Source organism: Anomaloglossus baeobatrachus, chromosome 1 (genome assembly GCF_048569485.1).
Source record: "Anomaloglossus baeobatrachus isolate aAnoBae1 chromosome 1, aAnoBae1.hap1, whole genome shotgun sequence".
NCBI lineage: Eukaryota > Metazoa > Chordata > Amphibia > Anura > Aromobatidae > Anomaloglossus > Anomaloglossus baeobatrachus.
Genome location: NC_134353.1, coordinates 300,141,503 through 300,162,599, shown reverse-complemented (window position 1 = coordinate 300,162,599; position 21,097 = coordinate 300,141,503). Strand labels below are relative to the sequence as shown.

The 21,097-nt window shown below is 42.5% G+C and overlaps 1 protein-coding gene across 3 annotated transcripts in view; it reads left to right on the top strand.

The window, feature by feature from the left end:
• Positions 1 to 21,097, top strand: part of BMPR1B (bone morphogenetic protein receptor type 1B) — a 642,076-nt gene that overhangs the window by 55,693 nt on the left and 565,286 nt on the right. For all 3 annotated transcript variants that reach the window (XM_075350987.1, XM_075351009.1, XM_075350978.1), the window contains exon 2: positions 16,631 to 16,663. The gene's annotated coding sequence lies outside the window, so the exon portion shown is untranslated. The remainder of the gene's footprint in view (positions 1 to 16,630; positions 16,664 to 21,097) is intronic.

Below are 21,097 nucleotides of genomic sequence, written 5' to 3'. Positions count from 1 at the left end.
GCATCGCTAATGCGGCCGGATGTGCGTCACAAAATCCGTGACCCCAACGACTCCGCATTAGCGATGTCGCAGCGTGTAAAGCCCGCTTAAGGCTGGACTCACACGAGCGTGTGGCATCCGATTCGACAGCATCGGATGCAATATGCTAATGATCCCCGGCTCAGGTTCTGCTGCGAGCGTGAGCCGAGTGTCATGCGACTGTGACCCAATCCTGCAATCGGGTCACAGCTGCGAAGCTGAGGGACGGCGTTGCTTAGGAGAGGGAGGGGTTAATCCCCCCATCTCCTCCATTGTCAGCCTGTGCGTATATCGCACTGCACTGGGATAACATCCGACTGCAGTCCGATGTTTCTCCCGCACTCATTCACTTGAATTGATGCGAGTGATATGGCTCTCGCAGAAAATCGCAGCATGCTGCTACTTTACTCTCATCCAGATTCTGGATGAGAGAAGAGCTGACCATTTGCTCTCCCTCATTCACTAACATTGGTCAGAGTGCAATGCGAGATTTTCTCGCATTGCACTCGTCCGATTTTCACGCTCGTGTGAACACACCCTTAGGCCTCTTTCACACGTCAGTGATTCTGGTACGTTTGTGCTTTTTTTTAAACATACCAGAATCACTGACATACGCAGACCCATTATAATGAATGGGTCTGCTCACACATCAGTGATTTTTCACTGCACGTGTCTCCGTGCGGCGTACCCGCGTGTGCGTGATTGCCGCACGGAGACATGTCCATTTTTTTCTGGCATCACTGATGTCCCACGGACCACGCAGTGGTGTGATCCGTGAGACACGTGCCAGAAAAAAACGTGGTTTTAAAATAAAAATAATTTTTACTCACCTGGCTCCAGCGACGCTCTCTGCAGCCCGTGCAGCCTGCTGCTTCTGAGCCGGCTCATTACTGTTGTGCATATTCATTATGCACGACACAGCCGACCCGGAAGCAGCTGCTGCGGGGTTCAGCGCCAGCCGGATGCTTCTACCGCGGGAGCGATCAGCAGCATGGAGAGCGGGAGCGCGCACAGGTGAGTTAATCTCTAAGTGCAATCACGGGCCACGGAGAACGGAGCCCGGATTGCACTTAGACAACCCACGTGTGCCGTGATTCACGGCACACGGAGGGACATGTGCGTGTTTTACACGCCGGTGAAAAACGTCAGTGTTTTTCACTGACGTGTGAAACGGGCCTTAAGGTGACACCAGTTCATGAACAGATGCTATCCTTATGGCAGGTCCACTCATTTCAAAATTCCTGGACAAATTAAGTGTTGTCAATTTTACTTGCCTATATGAAGGAACCAAAGTTACAAAGGAGAAGTTCTGCAAGATATCTCATGTGAGCACCAAGTTTTGTAGATCCATAAGCAATGATAGGTTGGTATTAGAATTTTTTATAAATCTTTACAAATGAAATATCTAGGGGAATGGTGAGTTCCATGCACTGTAGTACTTCAAATGACATGCTGTGCTGTGATCATGTACAGGTGCAACCAATATAACGCTGTGCTGGGCCTATCTACAGAATTGTATTATATTTCCTTCAGAGCGTAGCAAAAAAAAAAATAAGACCCTTTGCTTCTAAAGATGAGAGGTATTGAATTCTTCTCTAGTTTTACAAAAATCCCCAATAGCCAAAGTGCAGATATTTTGTAATTTGCTTCCATATGAATTCAGCAAAATTGAAGTAGCCATCCACCATTTTTCTAAGCCATAAGAGGCTATCAAAATGTTAAAAAAAATCCTTTTACTCATCTCTTCTGTCCCACCGCTCCCCATCGGTACCCAGCTGGTGATGGTGATCCTAAGATGCGACAATGACCATATGGGTGGTGGTAAGAAGTGGAGCGGCTGGAAAAGGGAGGTGAGCATATGGATTTTTTTACACATTTATTATGGTGTGGGGTCTGGCGAGACCCTAGAGCGTAATAAAAGACATTAAATTTGCAGAGAATAACTTCTCAGTGAATCAAATTTCCCTGAAAAAAAACGTGCAAACAGGTCATTTAAAATTTTGCCTGATCCTCTCATCCTTAGTGGCATCATAACTTAGGTACATTTTAACTACATTAAATGACACACAGTAATCAGTTAATAGCCATAATGAAAAAAAAAATACTAAAATGCAAAATTAAAGATAATAGTTATTCAGGTTAGCTCATTTAATAAAACAGTGCAGACTGTTCATGCTTTTAAAAATTTAAAAAAACGGTCCAAAAATTAGTTTTTCGTGATTTGTGATCAGACTGACTATTCTGCTCAGCACACTGACTCAAAATGATGGCGTTGATGCTAGGGGTTATATCATCATTCTGTGACTGAGACAAGTGATGTGCCATATACTGTATTTCACAATGCTTTCTGCTTCCTACTTTCTAAAAGACTTGCCGGCTTGAAGAAGGCTAATAGTGGCCTGCGATTGGTAATACAACTGCCGACATGGCTGGTGCTATTGGTTGTGACTTTTTTTCACTTTTACAGTATCCTGTCCATTACCATTGCCTCTTTATCTTTCACTATACATTTTGTACACTACATTTAACTTTTGACAATCTTTTCAATCCCAATTTTTCAACCCTTGCCAAAAAGGAAGTTATAAGTAATGCTATGTGGCCTCAGGCTGATATATAGGTGTGGCATGAATGGTTGTCAAATTGTACTAGTAAAACAGGTGTGTAAAAATAGTTAAATGTCTCTTTTTTATTTCATGAAATGATTAGGTAAGTACATGCTAGGTAAGTACATGACCAAAAATCCAGCACCTGCAACAGGCCAATGTATTGGTGTGGTGTGTATAGATGTAAAATTAGAATAATAAAACATGTGTGCCATAAAAAATATATGTTTGCAACACACAGACTTTGAAAGGGAGATAGCAGTCAAATATCTGGATTTTAAAAATTTCCTTTTCTATTTCTTAAAAAAAATATTTCTTCTTTCACAAAAATGACTGCATAAAAATGCAAAAACTCAGTACAGTTGCTTGTGACAAGCTAGCCTACCATCTAACACTGATTTCAAATTATTTTCTGTAAAAATATTGCGCTGTCTTGCTTCTGCTTTCTAGTGTACTTTCAAGGAAGAAAAATGTTTACTTATTAAATTCAAATGCATAAGGGCAGTTGCCAGCTACAACAGATCACTGATCACACTTGGAATGATGCTATCACCTTCACTAGCTCTATCAATTGAAGCATTGTATTATTCCCAGACTATTACTCTAAGGGCGGCTTTGCACACTACGACATCGCAGGTGCGATGTCGGTGGGGTCAAATTGAAAGTGACACACATCCAGCATCGCATGCGACATCGTAGTGTGTAAAGCCTAGATGATACGATTTACGAGCGCAAAATCATCGTAATCGTATCATCGCTGCAGCGTCGGCGTAATCCATAATTACGCTGACGCGACGGTCCGATGTGGTTCCTCGTTCCTGCGGCAGCACACATCGCTGTGTGTGAAGTCGCAGGAGTGGGGAACATCTCCTACCGGCGTCACCGCGGCTTCCGTAGAATATGCGGAAGGAAGGAGGTGGGCGGGATGTTTACATCCTGCTCATCTCCGCCCCTCCGCTCCTATTGGCCGCCTGCCGTGTGACGTTGCAGTGACGCCGCACGACCCGCCCTCTTAATAAGGAGGCGGGTCGCCGGCCAGAGCGACGGTCGCAGGGCAGGTGAGTGCATGTGAAGCCGGTGTAGCGATAATTTTTGCTACGCCAGCTTTCACAAGATATTGTACCTGCGACGGGGGGCGGGAACTATCGTGTGCGACATCGCAGCATCGGCTTGCGATGTCGCAACGTGCAAAGCCCGCCTAAGCGTCTTTAGTTATGCAGTTACACAACACATTACTGTCTATTTGTCCAATGTTTAAGGACTTTCTCTTGATAACTTTTTTTGCTGAGCTTTGAGCTCTAATATATTTTCACCATCCTAAAATTACCCTAGATGACTGTTGCAATGCATTCCCTTCCTAGGCTTTTATATACCCTGGTAGGCTATGCTCACACACTGCATCTTTTCTTAACCACAAAAATGCAGCGTTTTTGGCCCCAAAAAAGGCACCCATGGCAAAAAATGCATGTGTTTTTGATGCGTTTTTACCGCATTTTGCACAAAGCATTTTTTAAAGTCAAATCTATGGACTGAAGGGGCTCAAAATCGCTGGCAAAAATGCAAAAAGAATTGACATGCTGCATCTTCAAAAACACAGCCAAAATGCAGCCAAATAAAAGGAAGCACTATGTAGACAGCAAAATAGAAATTTCATAGACTTTGCTGAGAGAAGAAATTAATGCATTTAGGTACATCTTTGAGACCTCAGGAATGCACTAAAAACCCAGCAAAAGATGCAGTGTGTGAACATAGGCTTCTATAATTGTTTGCTAGCTACTGTGTATCAGTTCTTCTGTTGTTATATTTATTCAAACCACACTCTAATGTACATTTTATCAAAAAGCATTTTTTTTGTATTGGGTAAATTTGCATTGTTGGCACCTAAGTTTCTGCCCCAAATTAAAGTACATCTATTGGCTCCTAAAAGGACTATATATACATTATGTTTGCCCAAGAAAAGGTGACACAGTCGACTAGTTGTTAAGAATTTCAAATGTTTACGTGAGCCAGTTTCATTGATTCATTTGGACTGAGTGAATACCATCTGTTTCTAATTTTTGCATTTCAGTGAACTATGAAAATCATTAATATACTTCAAATCATTGGGAGTTTACAGTATACTACTGAAGACTATTTAGCTTTGAGACTTTATTGAGTACTCTGTTGAGATTAATAGTATTTTTATTTTATTGGAATGTGACTAGTGATGTGCTGCAGTGGTTTTTGTTTTTAATGCTCAATGGCTGTTGCTGTGTCATGTTATAGTTAATATGGTATATAACATGTTAGGTTAGATGATCAAGGAAGGGATTCAACTGGTTCTTCTCAGTTCAGGGGAATGGATTCTTAAAATGCAGCCGTTTCCCCGAACCGGCAAGAAGTGGCGACATGACCCAGTTCTGGACGCCCACCGGTTTCAACTGAATGTGAATTCTCGGATGCACATTTAGTTGAAATATATCACGGTACAGGTAACCCTTCCTGCACTGCAACAGCTGAAGTAGCCACCAGCCTATCAGAGGCCAGCAGCTGACCTTAGTGCATACGTTGCAACCATCAGCCGCCTGCTTATCAGAGGCCGGTAGCTAACGTCAGTGCGTACGTCACAAGCATCAGCCGCTGGCCTCACTACACAAGTTGGAGGCATATGATGTCACTGCCATGTGCCACCATTGATGTAAGAAGAGGACGCTGCTGAACCATGGACAGGTAAGAAGAATCTTTTTTTTTTACTTCACTACAAAATAGCAGCCATAGGAGGACCAGGATGGGGGATTATATGGGGATCAGGATGGATGACATTTGGGGGATTATATGGCTACCAGGATGAAGGACATATGAGGACCAAGATGGGGGGATTATATTGAGACCAAGATGGATGACATATGTCGACTAGAATGGGGGATTATATGGGGACCAGGATGTATGACATTTAGGGACCAGGATGAGGGATTATATGGGGACCAGGATGGAGAACATATGGGTACCCGGATGGGGGATTATACAGGGACCACGATAAATTACATATGAAGACCAGTATGTAATCTTAGTGTATGTAAACTTTTGACTTTGCAGAAAGTTATAAAAATGCCTTAATACATTCACTCTCTCTAATTATTCTGGCATTTGGCAAATATAAATAATTTTGGTTCCTCACTGACCTAAAACGGGAAAAGTTTATTCCGATTTCAAGTTAGATAGTAAGAAAAGCATGCATATGTGTCTTTTTCAATAGTGTATGTAAACATCTGGTTTCAACTGTATGTGCAGTGCTATTGTGTATAATGTTACTGGTAAGTCAGTTTATTACCTGTATACACTACTGTATATAATAAATACAGAGCTTCTGTATATGTCATTGGTGTTCTCTGTATTATCTGTATAGACTATATACTGTATATAGAGTTCTTATGTATAATGTCACTGGTAATTACTGTATTTATTACCTGTGCACTATACACTATAAACAGAGCTCCTGTGTATAATGTAACTGGTGATCCTTGAATTAACTTTACACTATCTACAGAGTTCCTGTGTATAGTGTCACTGTTAATTACTGCATTACGTATACACTTCACAGTATTACCTGGGAATGTGTAGAAGAGACATGGGATCAGATTTCGGTCGAAACATGCTTGAATCAGATCAAGAGCATGACCAGAAAGATTCAGGCAGTGTTGAAATAAAACAGTGGATTTAAAATATACTAACAAAATAATTAAAATTAAAATTTAGATTTTTAGGAGCAAAACAGTAACAATGCAGTGACATGACAAGAATCTGCATAACTAATCATATGTTAACAAGTCAAATATATGTACGAGATAGCCGAGATGATTGTCTATAAAATTAAGGTAGTCTCACATTCAAAGCTGTAGAGGATGGTGAGATATGGAGCCTGAAAATCAAAAGGTTATAACATTGTTACCCATTTGCTAGTCAGTGTATAGTGCTCCTGTGTATAAAGTCACTGGTGATCACTGTTTTACCTGTACTCTAAACACTATATACAGAATTCCTGTGTATAAAGTCACAGGTGATCACTGTATTATCTGTACACAATATGCCGAACTCCTGTGTATAATTTCACTAGTAGGGATGAGCAGGTTCGCTGAGTTCAGCCAGACTTTAGTTAAAAGTTAGGTTTAGGACCTGAACTTGATCCTAGACATTGACCCCCATATAAATCAATGAGAACCCGAACTTTAGTGCTGTTAGATGGCTTTAAAATGTTTGTGATAAGGGCTAATGACTACAAATGGAAGCAAAATGGGGATAAGAGCAGAACAATTGCCATGCAAATAAATCTGGATAGGTAATAAATAAAAAAATGACTCGGGGTCCCACCTATTTTTAACAACCAGTGCAGGTAAAGCAAATAACTGTGGACTGCAGCTTTCAGCTGTCTGCAGCTTTTTAAAATCATTTAAATAATTAAAAAAAAACACCAAGTGGTCCCCTCTAATTTTAATAACCAGCCAAGGTAAAGCCAGCAGCTAGGGGCTGGTATTATAAGTCTGGGAAGGCCATTGTAATTTGGCACTTCTCAGCCTAAAAATAGCAGCCCCCAGCTGCCCTAGAAGTGGCACATCCATTAGATGCACCAGTTCTGGTGCTTTGCCCAACTCTTCTTGATTGCCCTGGTGTGGTGGCAATTGAGTAATACTTTTGGGATTGTGGGTTGTGAATTGACAGCTGGCATCAAGCCCAGAGGTTAGTATTGGATAGGCGTCTATCAGACACCTCATTACTAATGAGTAAAGTATACAGCTAAAAAACACAAACTCAGGAAAAACAGAACAAAGCTCCATAGGTCACTCGCAATCTGCAGCAGGTGCGGAATTTCTCTTGAGCATGAGAATTTCCATGCCTGTCGCTTACTTGGAGTAACCTATGGAGCCTCGTTCTCAGAACATTCTAAGAATGAAGCTCCATTTGATACATTGGGCATTGTGGAACATTACACCATTGGATTATATCAGAACTTTGAAGATTAATTTTTAATTAATAAATTGATGAACGAGTACATATGGCGGAGTCTTTATTCAAATAAACTATTTTTTTTACTGTGTGTGTTTTTTAACTGTACACTTGCAGGGGTAGTAATAAAGGTGTCTGATAGACTCCTATCCATCACTATCCTCTTAGCTTGATATGATCCAGCAATTCACAGCTGTTATCACCCTCAAAAGTATTACCCCGATTGCCACCACACCAGGACAATTGGGAAGGGACAGAAAAAGCGCTAGAATTGGGGGAGAGGTCTCATATATATGCCTCCCCTTACTAATCTATGGCTCAGTGGCAGCAGTGAGCTGTCATTAACCTCTTATTACCTCAATTGCCATTGCACCAGGGCAATCAAGATGAGCTGAGTATAGTTCCAGGACAGTTACATCTAAAGGATGTGTCACGTATAGGGCAGCTGCGGGCTGCTATTTTTAGGCTAAGAAGGGACCAATGGCCATGGGCCTTCCCAGCCTGTGAATACCAGCCCCTAGCTGTCTACCTTGGTTGGTTATCATAAATAAGGGGTACCCCATGCTATTTTTTAAAAATTATTTAAATAATTTACAAAAATGGCGTTGGATCCCTTTTATTTTTGATGACCTGATGAGGGCTGCAGGGTACAGTTGTTTGCTTTAGCTGAGCTGGTTATCAAAAATAGGTGGGATCCTATTTCATTTTTTTTTTAATTTCTGTTCACAGCAGTATACAGTACATGCGTCTTCCCTATGCAATAAAGCTTGTTTACTGGCTGCAGCCTTTCAACAAACTTTATTAACATACTTTTTTTAAAAGTCCATGTTTGAGCGCCAGACGCCCGGTGTCTAGTACTAACCCCAAACTCTACAGTTCAGGTTCTCTCATCCCTAGTCACCAGTGATGATATTAGTGTTATCAGTATTGTAGGTTTAATTAATGATCAGTATTGCATTTGTCAGTCACTATGTTGTGGTATTATTTGGTCTGGTCATGGTTTAGAGGTATTTCTCCCTTTGTTGTCATGAATGTCTTCCATCCTTATCAACATATTTGTGACGGTTCTCAGATCTGAGCTCCATATTAACTTGTTGTGAGGCTCAATACATTAAATGCATTTGCTTTCTCTTGGTGCAGCAAGGATTAATGTCATATTTCCTGCTAATTAGAGATCAGCAAACCCATGGAAGTTCGGCTTGGCACGTTCAGCCAGACTTTAAAGTTCGGTTTGGGACTCGGACTTGACCTGAGCCCCAATGGAAGTCACGAATTGGGCAGTTTGGGTCTCAGCCAACCATAAACAAATTACTTCCGGGGGGCAGGTAGGCGGTGCTTTTTTCCTTTTTGGGGGTAGAGTGCACACTACATCCAATCACGCTGTTGGTACCCCTAGTGTGAGGTGTTCAAACAGTGCAAGCAGCTTGCTTAGGGCTGAGCACTAAGCATACATGAGCATATGTAAAACACCTAAACTATGTTTTGGTTTTTTTTAAAGTCTGTATTTGGTACAAACACCGGCCACCGAACTTCAGGTTCGCTCATCTCTACTGCTAGTAACACCTGGTTTATTCACCCCACATTCAGCTGGTTTGTGACCACTCCCATCTCCTTTAAATAGTCACATGATCTATTACCTAATGTCGGAAATAGAAGATTCATTCTGTTCTGTCCAGGTTTGGAGCAAGTTGGAGCTTTTGCTGCAGTTTTTCTGCTGTTTGGAGTCATGTTTCCTGCAGTCTTGGTGTCTGGCTGTGGCCGTGTAATTATGTTAATATCCTTTGTCTATTTTCTGGTGTCTGTCTACCTACCCTTGTGTTTTATTATTGCAATGGTGAGACTAATGCTCTTGCTGGCCACCTCACTAGCCAGGGTGAGTTTAGGGCAAGCGAGGGCCTATGTATGTGATTAACAATGGGATGAAATAACCCATATAGGAACATTAGGGAGTGCAGGGATCAGCCACAGGGGAATGCAGGTGGTGATCCCACATCTAATAAGCCAAACTAATATTCACAAAATATTTACAGAAAGCTATGCTTACTAAATCTTTATTCACTGTGACTAATTTTACCTGTTGGTTCAGTGGAGACTGATTTTTGTTGACCATGTGATGCTTGAGCCCTAATGGCTTTATAATATTTTATTTGACCGGAAATAAGTAATCTATATTGTGTCATGTTTGGAAAAGAGTTTTACTGTATTCTATTTTCTTGCTTAAAACTGTATGCCATCAAATTGCTGCCAGATTCTACCTTGCAGCACTGATTAGTTATGGCCTTATGAATACACATCAACCTCTGTGTGTAGAAGGGTTCCTTGTCAGCTATATGCTTATAATGCTTATACAGTCAGGGCCAGAAATATTTGGACAGTGACACAAGTTTTGTTATTTTAGCTGTTTACAAAAACATGTTCAGAAATACAATTATATATATATAATATGGGCTGAAAGTGCACACTCCCAGCTGCAATATGAGAGTTTTCACATCCAAATCGGAGAAAGGGTTTAGGAATCATAGCTCTGTAATGCATAGCCTCCTCTTTTTCAAGGGACCAAAAGTAATTGGACAAGGGACTCTAAGGGCTGAAATTAACTCTGAAGGCGTCTCCCTCATTAACCTGTAATCAATGAAGTAGTTAAAAGGTCTGGGGTTGATTACAGGTGTGTGGTTTTGCATTTGGAAGCTGTTGCTGTGACCAGACAACATGCGGTCTAAGGAACTCTCAATTGAGGTGAAGCAGAACATCCTGAGGCTGAAAAAAAAGAAAAAATCCATCAGAGAGATAGCAGACATGCTTGGAGTAGCAAAATCAACAGTCGGGTACATTCTGAGAAAAAAGGAATTGACTGGTGAGCTTGGGAACTCAAAAAGGCCTGGGCGTCCACGGATGACAACAGTGGTGGATGATCGCCGCATACTTTCTTTGGTGAAGAAGAACCCGTTCACAACATCAACTGAAGTCCAGAACACTCTCAGTGAAGTAGGTGTATCTGTCTCTAAGTCAACAGTAAAGAGAAGACTCCATGAAAGTAAATACAAAGGGTTCACATCTAGATGCAAACCATTCATCAATTGCAAAAATAGACAGGCCAGAGTTAAATTTGCTGAAAAACACCTCATGAAGCCAGCTCAGTTCTGGAAAAGTATTCTATGGACAGATGAGACAAAGATCAACCTGTACCAGAATGATGGGAAGAAAAAAGTTTGGAGAAGAAAGGGAACGGCACATGATCCAAGGCACACCACATCCTCTGTAAAACATGGTGGAGGCAACGTGATGGCATGGGTATACATGGCTTTCAATGGCACTGGGTCACTTGTGTTTATTGATGACATAACAGCAGACAAGAGTAGCCGGATGAATTCTGAAGTGTACCGGGATATACTTTCAGCCCAGATTCAGCCAAATGCCGCAAAGTTGATCGGACGGCGCTTCATAGTACAGATGGACAATGACCCCAAGCATACAGCCAAAGCTACCCAGGAGTTCATGAGTGCAAAAAAGTGGAACATTCTGCAATGTCCAAGTCAATCACCAGATCTTAACCCAATTGAGCATGCATTTCACTTGCTCAAATCCAGACTTAAGACGGAAAGACCCACAAACAAGCAAGACCTGAAGGCTGCGGCTGTAAAGGCCTGGCAAAGCATTAAGAAGGAGGAAACCCAGCGTTTGGTGATGTCCATGGGTTCCAGACTTAAGGCAGTGATTGCCTCCAAAGGATTCGCAACAAAATATTGAAAATAAAAATATTTTGTTTGGGTTTGGTTTATTTGTCCAATTACTTTTGACCTCCTAAAATGTGGAGTGTTTGTAAAGAAATGTGTACAATTCCTACAATTTCTATCAGATATTTTTGTTCAAACCTTCAAATTAAACGTTACAATCTGCACTTGAATTCTGTTGTAGAGGTTTCATTTCAAATCCAATGTGGTGGCATGCAGAGCCCAACTCGCGAAAATTGTGTCACTGTCCAAATATTTCTGGACCTAACTGTATATAAAGATTGATACTTATCTTGAGAATCTGTAACCAGGTTTTCTTGCCCCATCTGGGAAGAGCGTAAAGTAAGGGCTGAGGCCCTGAATCTAAAGCTGTGTCAGTTACTTGACGTCTTGATATATATTTTTTCTTTTTAAAGACTGTATTTAATGTATCTGCTGCCTATGGTGTCCTTGATATTTAAGAGGTTCAGTTATCTCTGTGCTCTACAACTGATGGGCAGTTTTCTGTCTATGCACAGTATAGACTGAAATTTGTAAATCAATGATGTGGACAAGGCTAAAGCCCTCATATATATGAGACTAATGTTGGCAGATAGTCTAATGTTTATGAAGGCCCTGGAGAGATGATTGTCGGGGAGTTAAAGATCAACATTTCTTATTTCAGATTACCAATCCTTTTGTTCTCCCGGAGATAAACCACCATTAGAGATATTTGGTAGCAGATCTCTAACAAAGAACCGCAGTGCTTAGCAGACCAAGCGATTCTGTATATGGGAGAGATTGATGATGGCCAACATACCACCTAAACCATCATTCCGACGATAGCTATCTAAGGTGTATGAGTGTGTGTGTGTTCTATAGACAGACTAACATATAAAGAAAGGATATTGTAAAAAATACAGTAGGGTCTTCACCCCACCATGAGTCTGAGATTGAAGAATTGTTGATTTGGAAGTGGTACCATTTACCATGGGGATATGCCGCAGTTCCTAACACACTAAAGGGGCTTTACACGCTAGCAATATCGGTACCAATATCACTAGCGTGCGTACCCGCCCCCATCGTTTGTGCGACATGGACATATTGCTGCCCATCGCGCACAAAATCGCGCTCCCCCGTCACACGGCTTACCTGCCCTGCGACGTCGCTCTGGCCGGCGATCCGCCTCCTTTCTAAGGGGGCTGGTCGTTTGGCGTCACAGCGACGTCACACGGCAGGCGTCCAATAGAAGCGGAGGGGCGGAGATGAGCGGGACGTAACACCCCGCCCACCTCCTTTTTTCCGCATAGCCGGTGGAGGCAGGTAAGGAGATGTTCCTCGCTCCTGCGGTGTCACACACAGCGATGTGTGCTGCCGCAGGAATGAGGAACAACATCGCTAATGAGAGGTAAACGATTTTTTGTTTTAGGACGACCTCTCCGCGGCAAACGATTTTGGCCGCTTTTGCGATCGTTTTAGGTTGCACATAAGTGTCACACGCTGCGATATCATTAATGACGCTGGATGTGCGTCATTAACGACATGACCCCGACGATAAAACATTAACAATATCGTAGCGTGTAAATCCCCCTTTAGTGGTCAAGAGCATCTGTGCAAGAAAAGATTGGAGACCTAAAAAAATGCCATCACTGGCCCCCATTGATTATAAACTTATAGCAAGCAGTATACCGTCTTGTTCTAAAAATGGAATAAGCCCTGTGAAAGTAGAAGTAATTCTTGGTTTAAGGTACCGTCACACTAAGCAACTTACCAGCGATCCCAACAACGATAGGGATCGCTGGTAAGTTGCTAGGAGGTTGCTGGTGAGCTGTCACACTGCGACGCTCCAGCGATCCCACCAGCAACCTGACCTGGCAGGGATCGCTGGAGCGTGGCTACACGAGTTGCTGGTGAGCTCACCAGCAACCAGTGACAAGCCCCCAGCGCCGCGTGGAAGATGCTGCGCTTGGTAACTAAGGTAAATATCGGTAACCAACCCGATATTTACCTTGGTTACCACTGCACAGAGCTACACGTGCAGAGAGCAGGGAGCAGCGCACACTGAGCGCTGGCTCCCTGCTCTCCTAGTACAGCACACATCGGGTTAATTACCTGATGTATGCTGCAGCTACATGTGCAGAGAGCAGGGAGCAGCGCACAATGCTTAGCGCTGCTCCCTGCTTTCCTAGTTACAGCACACATCGGGTTAATTACCTGATGTGTGCTGCAGCTAAATGTGCACAGAGCAGGGAGCAGCGCACAATGCTTAGCGCTGGCTCCTTGCTCTCCTAGCTGCAGGACACATCAGGTTAATTAACCCGATGTGTCCTGCAGCTAGCTACATGTGCACAGAGCAGGAGCCGGCAGCACAGGCAGTGAGAGAGGCTGGTATCGAAGGTAAATATCGGGTAACCAAGGACAGGGCTTCTTGGTTACCCGATGTTTACCGTGGTTACCAGCCTCTGCAGAAGCCGGCTCCTGCTGCCTGCACATTTAGTTGTTGCTGTCTCGCTGTCACACACAGCGATCTGTGCTTCACAGCAGGACAGCAACAACTAAAAAATGGCCCAGGACATTCAGCAACAACCAACGACCTCACAGCAGGGGCCAGGTTGTTGCTGGATGTCACACACAGCGACATCGCTAGCAACGTCACAAAAGTTGTTCGTTAGCAGCGATGTTGCTAGCGATGTTGCTTAGTGTGACGGGGCCTTTAGTTTATCAGAAGTGATTAGTCCCATATAATCTTGAAAGATTTGCTTCTGTAAAGTGTAATATATCTACACCTATTCTTATCACTCATTTAGAAATAAATTTGTTAGTTGAGTCAATCAGTACCATGAAATTCTGGCAGACTTTAAAAGGGACAGAAGATATGAAGACAAGGTGCCACGTATGACTCAGAAAGTTATCAGAAACCTTTTTTTCTTCCTGTTTCAATTGTGACTGTTCCATTGTGCAGCATATTTGATAAATTGCTATGCGCGGCGTGTTGAAAAATAGTATATACTATTGTTAAAGAGGTTTTCAGCTCAATCATCTGTGTATTTTAGATTATTAACCTGCTTTTAATTGTTCACGCACCTGTAACTCTAAAATACACAAACGCTGTGTTTATCACATATCTGAATGAAATGAACATGTTTCCCATATCAACCAAGCCGAAACCTCTCAGATTTTTGCTACAGATGTGCCGTGGATGGGCAGTGTGGATTAACCCCTTTGTCAATCAACATGGCTAATCCTTGATCTTTCTCTGCAGTCTACATGGAAATAAGTAGAATAATACTTCCGTGATCGATTTTTATGAGTTGGAACTGATCTAGTCCGAGTAGGAATTTTGCGTTAAATGTGAAAAGGGCTACTGAAACTTGGATGATATGCCGATTATGAAACAGAGTTTATGCCAAAATCAATATTGCATCCATTTTGCAGTGTGGGCTATGATATATAATCTTTGTGTTTAGTACATTATGCTCAAGGTCTGTTTATATCTTCTTATTGTTCATTAACACAGACTTTTTTGCTGTTCTTTTACCTGCCCAGAGCTAGAATTTACTCCTTTAGTCATACTGCATTGAGTCAGTTCTGGTGAGAGCCATAAATCATTTTATTCTTTATCCCAGTTAAATTTAGGTGGTACAATAGAAGATTGCAGTCTTACCAGTAAAACTAAAATTGGAGACCAGCGTATAGGGTGACTGTTATAGCATCATATGTTTCTATGTACTGAGCATCTCATTGGAACGTCATGTAGTCTTGAGTCGCAACCAATGTTATTAGCTTGTATGGATGTCTATAATAGGCCCTGACAGCTGAAAAATGCTCAAGAACAGTATTCCCCAACTCCAGTCCTCAAAGACCACCAGTAGGTCATGGTTTCAGGACTTCCTTACCACTGCACAGGTGATAAATTTGGATGGCACAATAGAAGATTGCGGTCTTACCAGTAATGCTAAAATTGGAGACCAGTGCATGGAATGACTCTTACAGGATCATGTGTCTCTGTACTGAGCATCTCATTGGAACGTCATGTAGAGTCTTGAGTCTCTCAACCAGTGTTATTAGCTTGTATGGATGCCTATAATAGGCCCTGACAGCTGAAATATGCTCAAGAACAATATTCACCAACTCCAGTCCTCAAAGACCACCAGCAGGTCATGGTTTCAGGACTTCCTTACGACTGTACAGGGGATAATTTAATCACTTGCACAGGTGACCTGTATAATACTATTAATACTAGTAATATTAATACTATATAATGATATATAATATATATATTACTATAGTAATATTAATACTAGTAATATTCCATGACCTGTGTAATACTAAGGAAATCCTAAAAATAAGATCTGTTGGTGGTCCTCGAGGGTGTCACGCTCCCGGTGTCCCAGCAGCGCTCCTTACCTACTGAGCCGGTTTCACCATCCATGTACCGCTCCATACCCACTGATCCGGTCGCACCTGCATACCACCGCTCCTTGCTCACTGGTCCAGTCCATGCGTCCACCAGTCACTCCTGCCGCTCCCGCTCTTGCTCCCCTGAGTCCTGTTCCAGGTCTCAGGAGTCTGACTCTGACTGATGCCTCTGTATAGGACTGGGCCGCGCCCACTCACCTGGTCTTATAGGCCCAGCACTGCTGCAACAGGAAATGACCTGAGGCTGTGCTGGGTATATAAGACTGGCCTTTCCATGTGGGCGGGGCCTGATCATCGCTTGTGTTTCTTTCCTTTGTCTTGTGAGCTAGGTGCTCAGGTCCTTTTGTTCCTGTTTCCTGTATTACTGCCTTAAAGTACGCTGTGACCCTAGTGACCTGGTCCTGTCTTTGCTTCCTGATACCTGCACCTGTTCCTGTACTGTCCTATGGGACTCCATGACCCTGGTGACCTGGTTCTTCCCATTCCTGCCACGCTAGTGCTCCAGCTACCATGTACCCTGCACTCCAGGTGGGGTGCTCGGTCCAGTGGATCCACCTTCTGGGCCTACCAGTCCTCCCTGGCCCTCACAGTGGGCTGGAGTTGGGGAACACTTCTAGAAGTAAGCTGCTGACAGAATTTCAGCGTAAAGCATTTCACTAATGTGAACGTAGCTTTGCAATCTATGTATTTTTTTGTATTTTCACATATTAATAGGAAGTATAGGCAAAATCAGAGAAATATGTTTTATTACTGCTTAATTTAGATAACATTAAAATGAGGTACTGGATGTGACTTTGGGCTTGAGGGCCTTTTACTTGGAAAATTCAGTAGATAGTCTTAATTTTTTTTTTAAAATAATTATGTCAAATATATTAACTACATTTTTTCTTTGTTTAACAGCCAGAATTTATCCACAGACTGAAATAGAAGGAGGTAAGATCACATTAAAAAAATATAATTTTTTTTTTTATTAAAGGGAATCTGTCAGCAGGCTTTTGCTATGTACTCTAAAACAGTAAGCTGTAGGGATTAAAACGCAGAATTCAACTATGGGGTGCTTCACACACAGCGAGATCGCTGCCGAGATCGCTGCTGAGTCACGCTTTTTGTGACGCAGCAGTGACCTCATTAGCGATCTCGCTGTGTGTGACACTGAGCAGCGATCTGGCCCCTGCTGCGAGATCGCTGCTCGTTACACACAGCCCTGGTTCGTTTTCTTCAAAGCCGCTCTCCTGCTGTGACACACAGATCGCTGTGTGTGACAGCAAGAGAGCGACAAATGAAGCGAGCAGGGAGCAGGAGCCGGCGTCTGGCAGCTGAGGTAAGCTGTAACCAAGATAAACATCGGGTAACCAAGGTGGTTACCCGATATTTACCTTAGTTACCAGCCTCTGCAGCTCTCACGCTGCCTGTGCTGCTGCTCCGGCTCTCTGCACATGTAGCTGCTGTACACATCGGGTTAATTAACCCGATGTGTACAGCAGCTAGGAGAGCAAGGAGCCAGCGCTAAGCAGTGTGCGCGGCTCCTTGCTCTCTGCACATGTAGCTGCATTACACATCGGGTTAATTAACCCGATGTGTACTGTAGCTATGGTAGGAGAGCAAGGAGCCAGCGCTCAGTGTGCGCGGCTCCCTGCTCCCTGCACACACAGCTGTGCGCTGGTAACTAATGTAAACATCGGGTAACCATACCCGATGTTTACCTTAGTTACCAGTCTCCGCAGCTTCCAGACGGCAGCTCCGTGCAAGCGCAGCGTCGCTTGCACGTCGCTGCTGGCTGGGGGCTGTTCACTGGTCGCTGGTGAGATCTGCCTGTTTGACAGCTCACCAGCGACCATGTAGCGATGCAGCAGCGATCCTGACCAGGTCAGATCGCTGGTCGGATCGCTGCTGCATCGCTAAGTGTGAAGGTACCCTAAGTGTTACATTCCACCTCCTGTAGTGTTTACTTAAACTGTTTTATCACTAGGTCATTATCATTACTGTGACTAGCTGGTTCTTGCCATGTTGTCTAACTCCACCTCCTCTTGTGATTAGCACCTCACTGTATATATAAATTTACATACAGAGCCTGGTGTGGGCGGGGTTAGCTTTCTGAGCACTGCTACACCCTAAATTTAAAACCTCTGTGTCAGAACAGCTGCACCCAGTAATCTAAGTGATACATTATTGATTTCAGTATTTCTTTGTCTTTTACAGCATGCTGCTCTCAAGTGAGGTAGCAAAAAACAGCTGATAGATTCCCTTTAAGAAGCATGTGCTTCTTAAAGGGGTTGTTCACCTGTGTAGACTTTTTTATTTATTTGTGTGTATGCATGTATTTAGGGCCATAATTATTACATTTCCCCTTAAGTTTTGTAATATCGTTCTCAACAAAAATAAATGCAATTGTGTATTACTAGAGATTAAAATAATTTAGATTACAACTACAGCCTGGGCAGGAATGGCTATAATATTTTATGAAAAAGAATAAAGCTTGAAGTTTATTTCTGTTATGATTGAACATTCCTGTTCTTACCACTGTGCCAGCTGACTCTTATGTTACCGCTTCTGGATCTGTGGGCAGCACTGACAGCGGGCATATAGTGGTGAGTAGAAAGAGATGAGAAGACCCGTGGAAGTTTGGGTTCGCCAGGTTCGGACGGACTTTACTTAAAAGTTTGGCTCAGGACCCGGACTTGACCTCGGATCGCAAACTCAATATAAGTCAAGGAGCACTCAAACGTCTGTGCTGTAAAAGGGCTGTAAAATGGTTATAGTAAGGACTAGGGGGCTGCAAAAGCAAACAAAATGGGGGTAAATGCTCTGCAAACATGCAGATATGGAATAAACAAGAAAAAAAAAACTACATGGGCTTCCTTTTATTTTTGATTACCACAGCAGGTAAAGCAGACAGATGCTGACTGCAACCCTCAGCTTTCTGCTTTATCCTGGCTGGTTATTAAAAATAGAGGGAATCCCATGACATTTTTTAAAAAAATATTTAAATAAATAATTGAAAAAATCTGTGGTCTCCGCCCTTTCTTTTCATAACAGGCCAAACTAAAGTAGACAACGGGGAACTAGTATTATCAGGCTGGCAATCGCCACTTCTGGAGCAGCTGCGGGCTGCTATTTTTTGGCTGGGAATGGCTAAATAACCATGACCCTTCTCACCCTGATAATACTTACCCACAGATGTCTGCTTTTCCTTGACTGGTTATCAAAAATAGGGGGGACTCCATGCCGTTTCTTAAGAAATATTTAAATAAATAATTTAAAAAAAATTATGTAGAATCCACTATTTTTGATAACCAGTCAATTTAAAGCAGACTGCTGAGGGTTGCAGCCTGTAGTTGTCTGTTTTACCTGCACTGGTTATCAAAAATAGGTGGAAGCATGCAGTACTACTCTGTATGCAAGAAAGATTGTTGACTTGCAGTCTTCAATAAATTTCATCTACACATGAATAAAGATGAGTGGACTCATGGAAGTTCGGGTTGTCCTTGTTCAACTGAACTTTAGATAAAGTTCGATTCTGGACCCGGACTTGATCCAAACCTCATTGGAAGTCACTGATTGGGCAATTTGGGTATCCGCCCACAGAGCACTTCCAGGGAAGGTAGGATGGGGTATTTCACTTTTTTTGTACATACTATATCTGCTAATGTTGTTTTTACCTCCAGTGTGAGCCATTCAAACAGTGCAAGCAACCTGAGCACAGTGATGCTCAAATGAGTAGCTTATCTCTACATATGAACAGCACCCAAACACCGATATCAGACATGGACTTTTTTTTAAAGTTTGTGTTTGAGTCAGAGCCCTGTACACCCAGTGTTCGGTACAAATCCCACACTTTACGGTTCAGGTTCGCTCATCACTAGTGATGATGACATTGTTTAGCAGTAGAGATGAGCAGACCAGTGGAAATTTGGTTTGACGGGGTTAGCCAAACTTTAAATTAAGTTTGGCTTGGCATCCGAACTTGACCAAAACCCCAATGGATGTCACTAATTGGACAGTTCGAGTCTCTGGCCACATGCCGCCAGTTGTAAACAGATCAACTCCAGGAGCAGGTGGGTGGCATTTTTCCATTTTTTTCTTTTGGGTGCACACTACATCCTTTCATGCTGTTGTTACCCCCAGTGCAAGCCATTTAAACACTGCAAACGACTTGCACCAGGCTGAGCACCAAGTGTACTTGAGCACTGTGATGGTGGCGTGAGTGGTATTCGTACCTAAAGCACACGAACGCCAAACCCGAACTCTATTATTTTAGAATTTCCAAACCCCAAACCTCGGGTATACTCATTTCTTCTGAGCAGTGCATTTGTTACCCTGCAACTTTGGTCAAAAGGTCAACTTGCTGGCCAATAAGTTGATTAGTCATCAGTCCAATGGTCGAATGGGCTTGGTGGCCAATTTGGGTGCAAAGTATCCTATTTAAGTTCATATAATTCCACTCTCACTTGTCAGTTATTACATTGTATTACCTAGCTCCTAGTGCACTTATTTTTGGACATACCCTTTGTGTTATGACTCATCTTCTATACTTTGATCACTCTGCTGATTAACCCTTTGGTTGCTGTTCGGTATCCATCCCTGTACTTTTAAGTAGTTTTAAATCTGCACGTTAGATTGTTAAAAATGTTCAATCACCTGATGAACAAGGAAAACGCTCATTCATGGGGAAATTATCTTTTGATTATCATTCTTGATGGTGCAGTGCATTGTCATGTGTAAATAGGACTCGCACTGTCAAGAACTTTGACAGCTTATGTGCACTGTATCTAATATAGATCACTCAGTGTGCATCGTTTACTTTGGTCTACCTGTGTAAGCAGGCATCTTTATGACCATCAAATAGTAAAAGTTTAGCGATTGGTGGTCATACTGTGCTGCCAATCAGTCCATGTAAACAAATCATTAGTTTACACTTCTGCCTCTCATCACACAAATTTTATAGACTTAACCCATTCTAACTTCTAAGTTAATGTTGTATGATTCTGCTAGTGTCCCTTAATCTCTGATACTAACTTGGTTTGTAACAGCTCTCCACTAGCAGCAACTTTTCCATGGAGTCCATCTAAGAATCTCTACTACAAATGGGTGAAAAGTTGTAAACCAGATTGCCATAGAAGTGGCTTCTGTTAAAGGGACTCTTTTAACAGGTTTGTGCTATGTAAGCTGAGGACAGCATGAAGTAGGGGTTAAAAAAATAACAAAAAGCAACCATGCCTCTCTTATCTGTGTGTACTATTTTTTACTAAAACTAATGGCTTTATTACCCTATGATTAACATTACTGGACTAGAAACACACATGCACTGGAATCCGACACCCCCCTCTGTGATGGACACCACACAGTCAATGCACAATCTCTATTGAC